General features: G+C 34.8%; 1 pseudogene; it reads right to left on the bottom strand.

The window, feature by feature from the left end:
• The window catches only part of LOC123256756, a 232014-nt pseudogene that overhangs the window by 176451 nt on the left and 36369 nt on the right, over nt 1–19194 (bottom strand).

Below are 19194 nucleotides of genomic sequence, written 5' to 3'. Positions count from 1 at the left end.
AACAATTAATCCCAATACTATACAAATTATTTGATATAATAAGCAAAGAAGGAATCTTACCAAACTCCTTTTATGACACAAATATGGTACTGATTCCAAAGCCAGGCAGATCAAAAACAGAGGAAGAAAATTACAGACCAATCTCCTTAAAGAACTTAGATGCAAAAATCTTAAATAGAATACTAGCAAAAAGACTCCAGAGAGTGATAAAGAGGGTTATTCATTATGATCAGGTGGGATTTATACCAGGAATGCAAGGATGGTTCAACATTAGGAAAACCATCCACATAATTGACCATATCAACAAGCAAACCAACAAAAACCACATGATAATCTCAATAGATGCAGAAAAAGCCTTTGACAAAATACAACACCCATTCCTACTGAAAACACTAGAAAGTATAGGAATAGAAGGTTTTTTCCTAAAAATAATAAACAGTATATATCTTAAACCATCAACAAGCATCATATGCAATGGGGATAAATTAGAAGCCTTTCCAATAAGATCAGGTGTGAAACAAGGATGCCCATTATCACCTCTATTATTTAACATTGTACTAGAGACACTAGCAGTAGCAATTAGAGAAAAAAAGAAATTGAAGGTATTAAAATAGGCAAGGAAAAGACTAAGCTATCACTCTTTGCAGACAATATGATGGTATACTTAAAAAATCCCAGAGAATCAACTAAAAAGCTAGTAGAAATAATCAACAACTTTAGCAAAGTTGCAGGATACAAAATAAATGCACATAAATCATCAGCATTTCTATATATTTCCAACACATTAGAGCAGCAAGAGGTAGAAAGAGAAACACCATTTAAAATCACCCTAGACAATATAAAATACTTAGGAATCTATCCACCAGAACAAATACAGGAATTATACAAACATAACTACAAAACACTTTCCAAAAAAATAAAACAAGATGTAAACAATTGGAAAATCATTGAGTGCTCATGGGTAGGACGAGTTAACATAATAATAATGACCATTCTACCCAAATTAATTTACGTATTTAGTGCCATACCTATCAAACTACCAAAAACATTTTTACTACATTAGAAAAAACTATAACAAAGTTTATTTGGAAGAACAAAAGGTCAAGAATATCAAGGGAAATAATGAAAAAAATGTGAAGGAAGGGGGCCTAGCAGTACCAGATATTAAACTACATACTATAAAGCAGCAGTCATCAAAACAATATGGTAGTGGCTAAGAGATAGAAGGGAGGATCTGTGGAATAGATTTGGGGTAAGTGATGTCAGCAAGACAGTATATGATGAACCCAAAGAGTCCAACTTTGGGGACAAAAATCCACCATTTGACAAAAACTACTGGGAAAATTGGAAAACAATATGGGAGAGATTAGGTTTAGATCAACATCTCACACCTTACACCAAGATAAATTCAGAATGGGTGAAAGACTTGAATATAAAGAAGGAAACTATAAGTAAATTAGGTGAACACAGAATAGTATACTTGTCAGATCTCTGGGAAAGGAAAGATTTTAAAACCAAACAAGAGTTAGAGAAAATTACAAAATGTAAAATAAATAAGTTTGATTATATTAAATTAAAAAGTTTTTTTTACAAGGGAAAACAATGCAACCAAATTCAGAACGGAAACAAGAAACTGGGAAAAAATCTTTATAACAAAAATTCTGACAGGGGTCTAATTACTCAAATATACAAGGAGCTAAATCAATTGTATAAAAAATCAAGCCATTCCCCAATTAATAAATGGGCAAGGGTCATGAATAGCCAATTTTCAGATAAAGAAATCAAAAGTATCAACAAGCACATGAGAAAGTGTTCTAAATCTCTAATAATTAGAGAAATGCAAATCAAAACAACTCTGAGGTACCACCTCACACCTAGCAGATTGGCTAAAATGATTGCAGGGGAAAGTAATGAATGTTCCAGGGGATGTGGCAAAATTGGGACATTAATGCATTGCTGGTGGAGCTGTGAACTGATCCAGCCATTCTGGCTGGCAATTTGGAATCATGCTCAAAGGGCTATAAAAGAATGCCTGCCCTTTGATCCAGCCATACCATTGCTGGGTTTGTACCCCGAAGAGATCATAGACAAACAGACTTGTACGAAAATATTTATAGCTGCGCTTTTTGTGGTGGCAACAAATTGGAAAAGGAGGGTATGTCCTTCAATTGGGGAATGGCTGAACAAACTGTGGTATATGCGGGTGATGGAATACTATTGTGCTAAAAGGAATAATAAACTGGAGGAATTCCATGTGAACTGAAAAGACCTCCAGGAATTGATGCAGAGTCAAAGGAGCAGAGCCAGAAGAACATTGTACACAGAGACTGATATATTATGGTAAAATCAAATGTAATGGACATCTGTACTAAAAGCAATGCAATGACTCAAGACAATTTGGAGGGATTTATGGAAAGGAACACTATCCCCATTCAGAGGGAAGAACTTCAGGAGTAGAAACACAGAAGAAAAACAACTGCGCGGACACTTGTGTTGTTGAGAACATGATTGGGGATGTAGACCTGAAAAGACCACACCCATGTAACTATCAATAACGTGTAATTAAGTCTTGACTGACCACACTAGTGGAAATGCGAATTAGCTTTGTCAGGGGGAGGGGGTGAGTCCATGGATGTGGGGGATAAAGGGGTGAAGGGGAAAGTAAAAACATGACCTATGTAACCAGGGAAAATTTTTTCTAAAAATAAAAAAATTTTTAAAAATTAACATTTCCAGTAATGATCAGAGGTAATTTTACCTAAAATCTTTATCATGTCATAGGCATGTCACTCAAATATTTCTTTATATATAGTTTCTTATACTCAAATAAATGTATGGTCGCAAGAATTTGTGTTTGTAAAAGGTTGATTAGGAAAAAGGTCATAAAATATTTATATAAAAGGAAGTGCCATTTTTTAATTTATAACCTGGGATGAAGATGCAGATTGAATTGATCAATTAATGAGCACCTAAGCATCCCTCATAATTTATGAGAAATGCCATAATAAATCCTACATTGCTTTAAATCTCATAATGAGAATTAATGACAAAATTGCTTAGTAGTAGGTAGACAGGTTATGAGGACTGCTCATTGGTTTGGTTGTCAAATAGGGTAGGTCATTTTATCCCCTAACCAACATCATGTAGTGCAATTTAAAATAATTTCTTAACAATTACAAATGACACAAAATTCAATAAGATGTCTTTGAAGGTGGTAGGTTACCCAATACTAGATGTTTCAGAAAAAATGACTTAGTACACTACTAAAATTATTGAAAAAAGGGTTTCCTGTCCATATACATATATGACTTCTAGATTGTATCTGAGGTTCTTATCAATTCCAAGCCTGTGAAAGAAACAATTATAACCCTCACATGAATACTGAAAAGAATTGGAAATTAAGAACAAAAAGCATATAATCATAGAATTTGAGAGTTGGAAGGGACTTCATTATCCAACTTGTCCCACCAATAACCAAAATACATCCTCACTACACCATAGCTAAAAAGTGGCCACCTATTCATTACTACCTGCCATGATTGAAGTTCTAAATATTCTTCACCTTCCATTGGTCTTTCAACTGACTTTCTTTTAAACATTTCATGGAGAGCCCAAGCCACAGCGTAGATCGTATTGTAGATGGTGTAACTCAAGCCAGACATGGTCATATCAAAATAGTTCAGAGGTAACATCTCCAAGGAGGCATTTGATGAACATATCTCTTGCTCTGAGTTACCTTGTTGATCTGGACATGCAAAAGCTGAGAGCCAGAATCCCTTAAGTAAAATATCATTAGAGTACTTAGAAGGTATAACTGTCTTAAGAAAAGTCTTGAACCCAGGTACTTCACTGTTTAAATATGAAAATGTGAGAGCTCCATGGAAATTATAACCATAATAAAAGATGGGTCTCATTGTAATGTCCCAGTGAGATGTGGCAATCCATACCTTCCGTGTAGGGAAAACAGGCATTTGTGAATGCCTCAGAATCATTAATGAATCAGTGTCACCATGAATTACAATCACCGTGGTTGCTGAGATTGCAATCCTGGGCATGAAGTTTTCATGTGATTCCACATATCTTCTCTCACTGACAGGGATTTTCTCTGTGAAGGACATGCAAACTCCATTCGTTGCCATTTCTTCTCTCATTTCCCAGAGGAATTTCTCACCTCTCATGTCATCTGGAATAACCAGTCCTATCCAGTTCCATTTAAAATTTACTATTAAGCGGACCACGCCTTGGTGAAGAGAAGAATCTCTGGGGGCCATCTGATAGAGAGAAGGAAACTGGACCTTGTCACTAAGAATGGAATCAAATGGACCATAGCTGATCTGGATAAGAAAAAATAATGTATCAGTTTGAATTTGGTAATCCTGAGAGAATAGAAGTGGAATGCTAATTCAGAAATGGGCATTTTTGTTGAAAAAGAAAAATTATGTAGGTTTCTGTACACAATTTTTCATAAGTGATTTTTAATCTCTGGAGGTCTCTATATTTATCCCTCTCCCTGATTTTTCAAATAGACAAAGATTTCATGAATATAGACATCTGAGTTACTGTTGTTACCTCTACCAAAGGCATCTTGTTTTCCCTATACTTTCCAAAAGAATCGGAGTCAATTCTTATTATTTTTTATTTTCTCATTGTCCACAGTAGATTTCCAGATTAAACCTTTTCTAGATAATTTAGGGAAATTTTTTGATAAAAGAAAAACACATGAAGGATATTGTGTGCATTTTTTTATTTTGGGCAAAATACAATTCATCCATGAAGACTTTACTTGGTTTAAATATATTTCAAATGAGAACATCTAATTATTTTCTTCTTGAGTCTGGAATAAGAATTTATGGTTGTTTCAAAGGAGTAATGTGAGAGAAAGGAATTTAGTGGAATCTAAACCAATCACTAAGAAAAATAATTCCCAATACAATATAGCTTAATAGTAGGAATTCAACTTATGACTGGACATCTCCAATTGAATATGTCTTTGCTTCTTGTAAAGAAAGTCCATTTCACTTGATGCATATTTACTTTTATAATTGTTAGGAAACAAAAGATCTTTTCATCTAAACAAAATTTCCTTTTTTGGGGGCGACTTCCAACAAATATTATTAGTTCTGGCACTGGGTAAGAAAAGTCAATTCTGAAGGTTAGAAATAATCAATAAATTAATTGTTCAGTGATCTGTCTCAGGGATCATAAACAAATTCCTTCAGCATCTTGAGTCTTTAAAAAATTTCTATGCCCATTATTCAGCTATCCCCAAGATATCTTTAATTAGTGGATTATAAACAAGGAGGTGGGATAATAATTTTCAGTCTCTCCCTGATTACAATGATGGGAAATCACATTTCTGATCATAGGATTCTAAAATTCCTGCTAATCTAGAAAAAGTAATTAGTTCAAGCTTAGTTAAGATTGATCTTCTTTCAACTATCTGAATGGAGAACTGAAGGATTTATATCCTTTGTAGGACATAACCTATATACAACTCTTAGTAACAATTCTAAATAGAATCAGATTCTTCTTTGAGGTAACACAAGATAGACAATAAATCATTCTTTTCTAAGACAAATAATTTCATAAACATTTTTTAACACAGAACACAAAATGTTTCTATTTTATCCTCACAAGTAGTGGAATCATATCCTGGTTTCATAGATTCCTACTCATTGCTTAATCATTGCTATGCCATTCCCAGATATTTGAAGGACCTTATCTTAAATACAAATAAATAATTAATAATATGCATATGATTAGGCAAAAGCATCATATACTTAATTTTTTCTTGGTTATGGGAAAGACTATAATTTCTGGTTGAACAGAATAGCTTAGATCTTCCAGACTGGTAGCTTAGTTCCAGCCTTTGTCTAATAGGTGAATATTTAGTATTGTGTCCTTATATTTCAATGGTCACTTGCTCTGATTATAGAAAGTTGTCATAAAATGATAAAGTGAGAATGCTGCTGGGTTGCTCAGTGGATTGAGAGCCAAGCCTAGAGGTGGGAGGTCCTAGGTTTAAATCAAGCCTCAGATACTTCATAACTATGTGAAAAGTCACTTAACCCCAATTACCTAGCCCTTACCACTCTTCTTCTTTGGAACCAATACATAGCAATGATGCTATGTATTGAAGGTAAGGGGTTAAAAAAAGTGAAACAGATATAGTAAGGAGAAAATTGTCTCCTAGCTTGATGTAAATTCTAGGCAAAAGTCATAGATAACCAATGACTAAAATTCAATAAGCCCTATTCAGGATCATCTAGATGGGAATATTTTCCATTCAAGAGGAAACATCATCTTAAAGAAATTAAGAGAGAAGAGTCTTACTGTAGCCTACATCAAGGTTGCTCTTTCATCTTATCCCTTGAGACAGAACTCTATCTACAGTTCACAGATGTCATCTCTAACAGGCTACTTTCACTATGAATCTTGGTTTAGTAATACTTCTTGAGGATTATATCTAGAATCAGACTCAGACCAATATCAAATACAGTCTCATATAATTTATTTTCTAAGAGCAAGTTTTACAAACCACAGCTTAGGGCTCAGTGAAGATTCCTCCCAAAATATTGCAATAATAAAGTTTAACAAACCTTAAAATCTTAAAACTCTACTAGAGTTTAAACTCATCCTGATACCAAATCTATCACTAGAAATCAAGTAATTCATTACATTCTGAATTCCATATATGTAGTAAATATGATAGGTTACTCAAACTTGTAATAAACCTCCACATTATAATCTGGACACACCATATGCATGTATCTCCAATTATGATTATACTCTAGATATAATTTCATAAAAGTAATTCTATAAGATAAACAAATTCACAAATTTTCCACTTTCTGATAATTACTGTTCCACTTATAACAGGGAAAAGGATAAGAATTTCACCTCCTACTACAGCTTTCAAGAAAATTAGAATGAAAAAAATCTTTTCAAAAAATGAGATTTAAAAAGGTCTTTCCTAAAATATTTCCAATTACATACTTGATTGAGTTTTAACATTATAATTATTATATAATCAGTATCATGCAATAACATTAACAACTTATTTCACAATTTTCATAAAGGTTAGTCATAAACATTCAGAACAAAATTTAATGCTTAGAAATTAGATTAGAATAACGTTCAGAATTAAAATTCAGAACTACAATGCTTTGGAATATGACAACACACAATCATCATGACTGATAAAATAACATCTCATTTCCCCAAATATATTACATACACAGTCAAACCTTGGTGCTTGATAACTTCAGGACTCATCAAATTTTGTTTTTAACACATTTTGAAGAGAAAATATTGTTAGGGTATTAGATTTTTGATAAAGCTTTAAACTCTACCTCTCTCTCTCTCTCCCTCTCTCTCTTTCTCTATCTCTCCCTCTCCCTCTTCTGCTCCCTGCCCACCCCTCTCCACATATGCACATTATATATAAGTTTGTGGGGAAAACAAGTAAAAATCCATCAAGATGACTTCAGTAATTACAAAATCTTCAGAAGGTCAAAAATGATCCACACTTCCGTTGAAGAACGGGAGGGGGTTTCCTAGCTTTCTTGGTCTTAGGTGACAACCTAAAAAAGAAAGTTGCTGAATTAATACTCAAAGTCTACTACATTACAAAGCATTTTTCCAAATGAATTAATACTAATTCTGTTCTCTTCTGCTTGCTCTCTCTTCATTGTTCAGAATTTGGAGGGAACTAATGATCCTGTTTCAAATAAAGAGATCTTAACTTTCCAATTTTTAAAAGCACGAATTTCTAAATCTGTTGCATTTTGAGAAATTAGTTGCATTTAGAATGTCTAGGTTTAATTGGTTTCTAAACGCTTTGGATTCTTTAGAATTGCCTTGCACCATGAGGATGAATCTGATAAAAAAAAACAATGATACATGGTCTGGAAGTAACCATGAAAATGTTCCTGCCCAAGAAGAGTCAGTGCAGCCCTGAAAGGTCACTCAGTTTCAACAGATAACAGCAAGGCAGATAACAGCCAAACTGTCTTTTTCCATTTTGTCAAAGTTACATCTTGATTTACATTCCAAGCAGCTGAGGAACATTACTTATTTCTCCTTTCTTGCCCAATCCTAAAGACCCTTTCTCCTCTTTCTTAAAGCACTATAAAAACCTGTAACCTCCTTTACCTCTGGTGCTTGAGTCTATCGAAACCTTCCACAAATGTGTCTGAATTCTCTCTTTTAAAGGAAACAAACTTGCTGAACACATTGACTCTTTTGGTTTTCAGGGGTATAGGATAATTACCTTCTTTGACTTTCAAGGACTGACAAAAACTAAGCTTACTTTTGCAGCTTTAACTATTGTGTCCTGATATTAGATACTGGACATGCTAAAGAATATTATCAGAAAGTAGATGTCACAAACTTTATTTCTGGGATCAAACTAAACCTTAATTTACAAATTGTTGATTTAAAAAAAATTCCAGTAAAAGTTTTATTCTTAAAAACAGAAAGTAAAGCACCTATTTCACTGAGTTAAAGCAAAAAGTTTTCCCCTCATCTAAAACTGGTAGAAAAAAGAAATGGTTCAGTCAAACCCAGAAGAAACTGAGGAAAAAGGAAAATCTATCCTTTAGATCCATAGTCCTACCCTTCCTCTTCCCCTAATGCTAGGATCATGAGGTTCAGATGGGTTGGAGGCAATTAATTAATGCTGATTGGAAACTTGGTAAAAGAATTGGAAATTGAAGCGATACCCAGCAACGAGGAATGGTGAACATGTTATGATATATGATTCCGATGGAATATTATGTGCTCCAGAAAATAATGAACAGTATGATTTCAATAGAACCTGGGGAGACTTGTGTGAAGTAATGCAGAATTAAATTGAATAACCAGGAAATATTGTATGCAGTAAAGCATTATTATAACTATTAACAGAGCTGCTCTTACATAGACAATGATCCAAAAATCCAAAAAAGAGCAGGGATCTTTGTCATCAGATGTTCCATGATGAAAAATGTTTTCTACCTCCAGAGGTTGAATTGAAAAACTCTTGCACTTTTTTCTATGTGTATTTATTTTTCGTCAGGGCTGTTATGGAAGTATTTTGCCTGATGTCATATATATAAATGATATTATATTGTTTAACTTCCCCTAGCTGCCTCTCCACAGCCCATAAAGTCTGAATTTGTATCTATGGATCTAGTGGGATTAAATAATAATCAATGAAGCTATGCAAATTTTGACAAAAAGTGTGGTTATAAATGGGGAGAGGCCCTCAGTCAAACATGTGTAATTACATATTGAATACTGGCATCCATTTCATTTAAATTAAGGACTCACATTTTCCTTTATTTCAGTTCCATGAAATCATCCCTACTTCTGCTCTGACTTCTGTACTACCAAAGTAGTCATTTATATTCCTCACCAATCATGATTAAGTTCAGTAAACAAGCAAGTCTGAAATGCAGAATAGTTTGCCTGTAAGAGCAGTGCCTCCAGAAGACTTCTTTGAGGCTTTAAAAGGTAAGCTGACTTCTGAAAGGAATTTTCTTATGTCACGCATTATCTGTGTGTCTACTGAGCCCATTAGTAAAATTAATGATGTAGTTGTAAACTCCAGAACCTCCATGTTCTTCAGTGTTCTTGTGGTCCTATTAGTACAGCATCACAGATATCCGTATCATTGGTCCCCCAATCCTGTACCTTCTATACCAGTTCTCAAGCATCACTTTTCTTCTGTAAGTAACTCTTTTCTCAATAAGTTTAGGCCTAATGTTAATGCCAATGAATAGTTCAATATTGAGCAAAAATATCTTAATTTTTCAGATTTTCAGAGAACTTCTCTGTGTAATGGGTAAGCATATCAGGGTTTCCTCTCAGATCCTTTTTATGAGTTGGAAGTTAAATGACTCCAATTCTGTTTTTGACTTACAATCCTGGTCATGATCCAGGAGAGGTTCACCTTCCCTGATGCCTGAGAAAGCTACATGATACAGTGCCTAATACAGTGTTAAAGTGGCCTCAAAAAGAACTGAGGGGAAATCTTGCCAGAGGAACTTATTACCTGTATGAACTTGGAGAAGTAGTTTAACTTTTCTCCATCTTAGTATCTCACTCTCTAAAATGAATATAATAATTAAACCTACCTAAAAGGTTTGTTTTGAAGATAAAAAAAAATAGATGTGTAAAGTAACTTTGAAACCTTAAAACACTTAAGAAATATTAGTTATTCTTTTTTATGATATATTATTGCTGTTATTATTATTGTGGTTGATTAAGGCATATAAATGTCAGTTCAATATCACTCACCTGTGGAAACTTGTAGAGGTCAAGCAGAGTCCCCATCTGGACAGAGAGAGCTGATGTGACTCCTCCAATAACGGCCACAGATTTGTCCTGTTTAGTTAAGCTGTAGTTAGGGATGGGCAGTGTCCTCCCAGAAAGCCATTGTAGAGTACTCTCCAATGTTTTTTCATCACTGTGGTAGGTGTTGTAGAGATGGAACCCCAGGGAAATGTTGGGCAACAGATTGGGATTCTTATTAATCTCTTCTATTGCAAACACTACAGCCAGGGCCTGCTGATAATTTTTGTACAACCACCTGTGGAGGAGAATGTCAATGAAATATTAACAAAACATCAAAAAGAATGCTTCTCAGAAGAAAGAATTCTCCTTCCAAGTGAATCAAAAGCAAAAACCTCCAAAGTTATTCTTACTTCATTTGTTTTGAAAATAGCCTCACCCATGTGACTTATTTCTCTACTCCTCATTTCTTGTGATTCCTGAGATGGTGAGGAGAATTGGCTTTAAGTTCTTAAGTGACTCTACATTCATCCCAGAAATAGATATTGAATGTGTAATATGTATTCCATCCTCTGGAGTATCTGGAAGGTCCTTGACTGTTGAAGATTGAAGATATGTTGGGGGAGAAAATGAATACAGCAATAACTGAAATACAAGGTACCTGAGGATATATTAAAGGTGAATGGCAGTGAGATCTAAAAATGCTGAGAAGAGGCCTCATAGCCCTGAAGAAATGAGAAGTGCTCCTGGAGGGTATCATCATGGGCCTTGAGATGTGAATGAATGTTTGAATATATGGGAATATATAAAAGATGTCATTCAAAGGGGAGGAAATAATAGAAATAATAGAAATTTTGTATTGAATTAAAATCAGAGAGGACAAAAGTATCCTTCCCCTCAATAAAGTGTGCTATTCTCAAGAATTATTCTAACACTATATTGAGTTTAAGAGGACATTTGACTTTGAATAGGATTTTTATTAAAAGTTTCACAAACGGATGATAGAACCTTCTCATCCTTTAAGCCAAACAATTCTGCCTTGTTGGTGAATAACAAACAATAAAAAATAGGTATATTAAAACATTAAAAGGTAAGCAATGATTAAAATGATTTAGTGATTTTATCTTTTAGATGAAAATAGAGATAAAAATTTATTCATGAGGAAAGAAAAAATCCAGGGAAATTTAAAAAGTGACAAAAGGTAAGATAGATATAGAGAATTATTTGGCTACAAGATGATACAGAATGAAATATCAGTATATTCTTGTGCCAAAGAGCTGTCCAATGTATCTCCTAGTTTATTTCCCACAACCAGATAGATAAGAAGATAGAATCAACTGTTGACCTATTTATTCTCTGCTATCACAACCTGAAATTGTCTAGGAATTGTTGTATTTTGGTCTGAATCCCTTTCAGAGAGTGCAGGTTTTCAGAGGCTTATATGAGAGTTTGTACTGCTAAAGACAGAGTTCTTATTATGGAAACCTGGGTTTTTGTAAAGTGAATTAATACAGGACAAAGCAAAAAACCAAGGCCTGACCATGAACACAAATGCCAATACAGCTTGTACAAGTCCTAGAAAAGAAATCCCTTTTCATTTTTGGATATATCCAGTTCAGCAAAACTAACCTAGAGAAACAAAAGCAAATTCCTCCAATATCATCCAGAGAAAATTAAAATACTCTGGAAATCACTCAGAAAGAGCAAGCATACCATCAAAAAAATTATAAATTTCCTGTTATTTTGTTGCATTAGTATCCTGGGCATTCCTCTATCTTCCCAATAAACCCAGATCACCTGAGCACTCAGGTTTAGACTCTGCCCCAGGCTCATATCATTAATGATTTTTGTTGGGGTTTTATTATCTAGACTGCTCTATAATGAATATGTAACTAGTGACAAGAAGAATAGAGGAAAATGATAAATTCATATATTCACAAGTTTTAATGGTATTTACCAGTGATTGGTGGAATGGGAGGAATATACTATCTTCAATGAAGGAGTTCCCAAGAAGTTGTGCTCACTTGTTATCAGACAGGTAAATGTGGAGAGGAAATGAAGGAACTTTAATTTCTGTGGATGGGGAAGACTTTTTACCCAATGTCAATAGACTCAACAGCAATATCTCTGCCCAAATATGGAAAAAGGGCACAGGATTCAAGAACATCTGCTGCTTCTGGGAATTCATTTAATTCTAGCATTATGAAATCAATTTCCACTGCTCAAGTATCAACATAACCTTAGCATAGGGGAGGGAGGGTGATAAAAGACTAAGCCTATTCTAGACTGAACTTCTTATCTATTGGCCTTTGGGACAGGATTGGGGAGAGGAAAATAGAGGAGAGATATTTTTTCTGTTCAACTTTGAAAGGTACTCAAATATATGGGCAAGAATATAGAAAAACTCAAAGAAAAGAGGAGGAGAGTACAGATTGTATCTGCTGCATGGACTTGCCCTTCTACTCTCCTGTCTGTAAGGATATATTTTTTAATGATCATACTGAAAATAAGCTCAGATAGATAGAATGGCACTTACTGATAAGGTTTACAAGCTTTGTTAGGAGGACTTTCAAAGAGTTCTGCTCCTGTAACCTTGTTCACTTCAACTGAGAACAAGGATAAAAATATTCCAAATACTAGGTCAGCATCTTGGGAAACAATGGGGTTAATCTGGTGGAAGCAGGGGAGCTTTTTTTTACTGTGCTCAGAACCATGAGGCTGCAGTAGCAGAAATAGGAGAAGGGAAGAAAGCAGAGGAGATGTGCTTCTCTGAAGAGAAGGCAACATTTCCATGAAAGTTCTCCAAAATTCTAAGCTTGGAAACACTAAGGAGCCACTTAGACTAAGGTAAAGTCAGGTGCCTACTCATGGACTGATGAAGAATGTCCAACAACAGAAATTGTCTGTCCTTCTATAGATGCCCAGGTCCTTAACTGTCTATCACACCTGAGGGAACACAATAAGATATTAGTCAAGTCCTTGTCCAAGACAAGGACAATAGTTCAAGAGAAATGGGCATTTTATAGTTCCCCTGGTTTTCAACTGGATTATGGTTCACAGCACCCTTATGTTTAGATACATCCTACTCCATCCTCCACAGAGAAGTGTTGTTCCATGAAGAACTCTGGGGATCAGACTGCCTGGGGCATCTCAGCTGAGTCTCTACATACAAGGGAAAAACATAAGTGAAAAATTATGTTTTAGACTCTTTCCCTCTTGTTAGTAACAGATGCTAGAGTACAGAAGTTCCATCCTAAGAAAGTAATTTCTGTTTCCTACATTCAGCAAATGTCCTTTGATGGTGGAAACTCATGAAAAATTCCTTCATAGGTGACAAGATCAAAAGAAGAATCATCAGGAATACTAATTTCCTTGATGGGCTGAAAGAGTGATGACTTTGATGTTCTCCCACTTCTCTCTGCCAGGTGAAATGTAAGCCAGGTCGCATACTCAGGACTTATTGTAATCTATTCTGAAAACATTTTATAAGATGGATAATGCTCACAAAATTCCTTTCCTACTTCTCTCCTCACTCATTGGACAAGATCATAGCATCACAGTCTCAGTGATAAAAGGAGTCTAAGAGTTGTTTAGTATTAGAGATTTATGACAGAATTCTCCTTTACAGTGACTTGCATTAAAAACACATGTAATCTCGTCATATTCCCTACCTGAGTAAAGCTATCACAGGATCTGCAGATATATCTTTTGCTCTATTAATAATTAGAGTAAAGAATTTACAGCTGCCAGAGACTCTGGAGGTAATTTTTTTAACACCTTCATTTGATAAATGAGGAAACTAAAGCTCTGTAAGCAAGAAAACCCCTACCCCTTATATGAGGATTAGATTTTAATGTTACGGTAGTCTTAAGATAACCATAATTATGATTCTAAGATAGTTAAAAAATATTAGCATGTGATGATTTTAGTACTCCTTTTGTGATTATTTTAGTATAAGTTCTAAAGTAAGATATCTGTTTGAATATAATCACTGTTAAGCATAAGCCTCAGTTTTAGCCTGATCCTGTAAATTTGCTTTATCATGCTCCTCAGAAATATTATGATCTTGAGTTTTTGATCAACTATATGTCATGATGCTTGACCCTGAGTTCAGAACCAGGTATAACCCAATTCCACCCTCTCTTATCTTGTGTATCACTAGTCTGCTATATTTGTTTCCCCTTTATCTATCAAGTGACTCTTAAGTCATGGTCAAATGATTTCTTTTACCAATAAAGACTGCTTCCTAGTTGACCTAACCAATGAACATTGCTTCTGGGTGTCTCTACTTTTAGGAGGGGTTATGACTCTTTTCTTGAACTACTTTTGTACTGCTTAAAACTTGTCTGAATCTTTGGGGATAAAAGTAGTCAGAAGTGAGGATCAGTGGAATAAACTTGGGGTAAGTGACGTCAGCAAGACAGTGTATGTATGATAAACCCAAAAAGCCCAACTATTGGAACAAAAATCAACTATTTGACAAAAACTGCTGTGAAATTTGGACAACAATATTTGAGAGATTAGTTTTAGATCAACATCTCACACCCTACAACAAGATAAACTCAGAATGGGTGAATAACTTGAATATAAAGAGGGAAACTATAAATAAGTTAAGTGAACATAGAATAGTATACTTGTCAGATCTCTGGGAAAGGAAAGATTTTAAAACCAAGCAAGAGTTAGAGAAAATTACAAAATATAAAATAAATTATTTTGATTATATTAAACTAAAAACTTTTGTACAAACAAAAACAATGCAGCCAAAATCAGAAGGGAAACAACAAATTGGGAAAAAAATCTTTAGAACAAAAAACTCTGACAGGGGTCTAATTACTCAAATATACAAAGGGTTAAATCAATTGTATAAAAACATTAAGCCATTCCCCAATTGATAAATGGGCAAGAGACATAAATAGACAATTTTCAGGTAAAAAAAATCAAAACTATCAAAATGCACAGGAGAAAATGTTCTAAATCTCTAATAATTAGAGAAATGCAAATCAAAACAACTCTGAGGTATCACCGCACACCTAGCAGATTGGCTAAAATGAAAGAAGGGGAGAGTAATGAATGCTGGAGGGGATGTGGCAAAATTGGAACATTAATGCATTGCTGGTGCAGTTGTGAACTGATCCAACCATTCTGGCTGGCAATTTGGAAGTATGCTCAAAGGGCTATAAAAGAAAGCCTGCCCTTTGATACAGCCATACCATTGTTGGGTTTGTACCCCAAAGAGATCATAGATAAACAGGCTTGTACGAAAATATTCATAGCTGTGCTTTTTGTGGTGGCAAAAAAACTGGAAAAGGAGGGTATGCCCTCCAATTGGGGAATAGCTGAACAAATTGTGGTATATGCTGGTGATGGAATACTATTGTGCTCAAAGGAATAATAAACTAGAGGAATTCCATGTGAACTGGAAAGGCCTCCAGGAATTGATGCAGAGTGAAAGGAGCAGAGCCAGAAGAACATTGTACACAGAGACCAATATACTGTGGTAAAATAGAATGTAATGGACTTCTGTACTAGCAGCAATGCAATGACCCAGGACAATTCTGATGGACTTATGAAAAAGAACACTACCCACATTCAGAGGAAGAACTGTAGGAGTGGAAACACAGAAGAAAAATAATTGCTTGAACACATGGGTTGAGGTGGACATGACTGGGGATTTTGAATCAAAACTACCACACCAATGCAATTATCAACAATTTGGAAATAGGTCTTGATCAATGACACATGTTAAAACCAGTGGAAATGCGCATCAGCCATGGGTGGGGGGAGTTTGGGAGGTGAAGGGGAAAGTAGGAGCATGAATCACGTAACCATGTTAAATTTTCTAAAAAATGAATATTAATAAATGTTAAAAAATAAAATAAAATAAAACAAAATGAAAAAGATGGGACTTATTGTGAAGCATGACACTATTTTTCTGTAAGGAATGATGAAAAGAAAAATTCCAAAACACTGTAAAGAACTACATGAACTGATGCAGATTGAAATAAGCAGAAACAGGAAAACAATGTACACAGTAACAGCATTATTGTGGAATGATAAAATTAGGTACTCTCCACCATACAATGATCCAGGACAACTCTATGGGTCTTATGACAAAGAATGGTATCCACCACCAGAGAAGGAACTGTTGGAATTGGAATGCAGATGAAAGCATATCATTTTTCTGTTGTTTATTTGGGCATATGTTTTGGTGTTTTGGTTTTTTTGTGTTCATTCACTTAAAAATTAACCATAGTGAAATATGTTTTCCATGATAAAAATGTATGACCCAGAGCAAATTGCTTGCCAGCCCCATGATGAAGAATGGAAGGGAGAGAGGGAGACAAGTTCAGTCACATAACTTCACAAAATTTATGTGGAAATTTTTTGTAACATATAATTGGTTAAAAAATAAAGACAATTTGGAAAAAAATAAAAATAAAAAGACAAAAACTGTTTTATATCATTGTCATGTCATATTCTCTAACTGCTTATTCCCACCCTCAGCCATGTTATAATAATTAATGTAATGAAAGCAATGAAAAATGTTACTGCTCATAATAATAATAGAAAATGAGGAAACAAAACTATCACTCTTTATAGATGACATAATGGCATAGAGAACCCCAAAGGATCAACCAAAAACTAATGAAAATAATTAACAATTTTATTAAAGTTTCATGATACAAAATAAACCCACATAAATCTTCAACATTTCTACTGACTACTAACACAGTTCAATAGCAAGAGATATCTAAGGAAACTCCATTTAAAATAACTGTAGTTCAAATAAAATACCAAGGAGCATACTTATAAAAACAAACCCAACAACTCTATAAACACACTTACAAAAGAATGTTCACACAAATAAAGTGAGGCCTAAAGAATTGGGAAAATATTAATTGCTTATGAGTAGACTGAGCCAATATAATAAAAATATCAATCCTACCTAAATTAATTTGCCGCTTCAGTGCCATATCAACAAAAACTAGCCAAAAATTATTTCCTAGAATAAGAAAAAAAGACAGAATTCATTTATAAGAATAAAAGGTAAAGAATGTCAAAGAAATTAATGAGAGAAAAATGAAGGAAAGAGGCCTACCTCTACCAAAGGAGTTAATGACCATAGTAAACTTTTGTTGAATAAAACCAAAGATCCCAGCTACTGGGGGAAGAACTTGCTATTTGACAGAAACTGCTGAGAAAACTGGAAAACAATGTTTCAGAAACTAGGGATAGGGCAACAACTCACACCATACACAAAGATAAAGTCTAAATGGTTACTTGATAGAGAAATAAAAGGTAATACAATAAACAAATCAGGGAAACATGGAAAAATTTACCCATAAGAATTATGGATAAGGGAAGTATTTAGGACCAAAGACAATAGACAACAGTATGAAAAATGAAATTTATAATTTTGATTACATCAGCTTACAAAGTTTCTGTCCAAACAAAATCAGAATCAACCAGGATTAGAAGGGAGGCAACTGGGAAACCATTTTATAGCAACTGTTTCTGACAAAGGTTTCGTTTCTCAAATATTCAGAGAAAGGATTCAAATTTAGAAGAATACAAAGCATTCACTAAATGACAAATGGTTAAAAGACAAGAACAGGCAATTCTCAGATGAAGAAATTAAAGCTATCTATAGTTATGTGAGAAAATGCTCCATAATTACTGTTGATTAGAGAAGTGTAGATTAAGACAACTCTGAGATACCATCTCCTATCTAAGTGGGTTAATGTGACCAAAAAGGAAATGATAAATATTGGTGGGGTTAAAATTGGGACACTAATGCACTGTTGATGGAACTGTGAACTGATAAAACCATTTGGGAGAGCAATATGATGCCACACTGAAAGGGCCATAAAATTTTGCATACCTTTGACCCACCTCTGGGTCTATATTCCAAAGAGATCAGAGATAGGAGAAACTTACACAAAAGTATTTTTAGCTGTTCCTTTTTTTTTTTTCTATGTTATTGTTGCTTTTTATTTCTTAAGATTGGGGCATCTTTTTTTCAATGTCGGATTCTTACCTTTCCCTTCCTTTTTTTTTTTAACATTTATTAATAATCATTTTTAACATGGTTACATGTTTCATGCTCCTATTTTCCCCTTCACCCCCCGCACTCCCCCCACCCATGGCCGACGCACTTTTCCACTGGTTTTGTCATGTGTCCTTGATCAAGACCAATTTCCCAATTGTTGGTGGTTGCATTGGTGTGGTAGTTTCGAGTCCATACCCTCAATCATGTCCGCCCCGACCCATGCGTTCAAGCAGTTGCTTTTCTTATATGTTTCCTCTCCTGCAGTCCTTCCTCTGAATGTGGGTAGCATTCTTTACCATAAATCCCTCAAAATTGTCCTGGGTCATTGCATTGCTGCTGGTACAGAAGCCCATTACATTCAATTTTACCACAGTATATCAGTCTCTGTGTACAATGTTCTTTTGGCTCTGCTCCTTTCGCTCTGCATCAGATCCCGGAGGTCTCTCCAGTTCGCCTGGAACTCCTCCAGTTTATTATTCCTTTTAGCACAATAGTATTCCATCACCCGCATATACCACAGTTTGTTCAGCCATTCCCCAATTGAAGGACATACCCTCCTTTTCCAGTTTTTTGCCACCACAAAAAGCGCAGCTATATATATTTTTGTACATGTCTGTTTATCTATGATCTCTTTGGGGGTACAAACCCAACAATGGTATGGCTGGGTCAAAGGGCAGGCATTCTTTTAGAGCCCTTTGAGCATGATTCCAAATTGCCAGCCAGAATGGCTGGATCAGTTCACAACTCCACCAGCAATGCATTAATGTCCCAATTTTGCCACATCCCCTCCAACATTCATTTCTCTCCCCTTCTTTCATATTAGCCAATCTGCTAGGTGTGAGGTGATACCTCAGAGTTGTTTTGATTTG

The sequence above is a fragment of the Gracilinanus agilis genome, chromosome 1, assembly GCF_016433145.1.
Source record: "Gracilinanus agilis isolate LMUSP501 chromosome 1, AgileGrace, whole genome shotgun sequence".
NCBI classification, from domain to species: Eukaryota; Metazoa; Chordata; class Mammalia; order Didelphimorphia; family Didelphidae; genus Gracilinanus; species Gracilinanus agilis.
The sequence above is the reverse complement of the archived record's forward strand: the minus strand, read 5'-3'. Positions and strand labels throughout refer to the sequence as shown.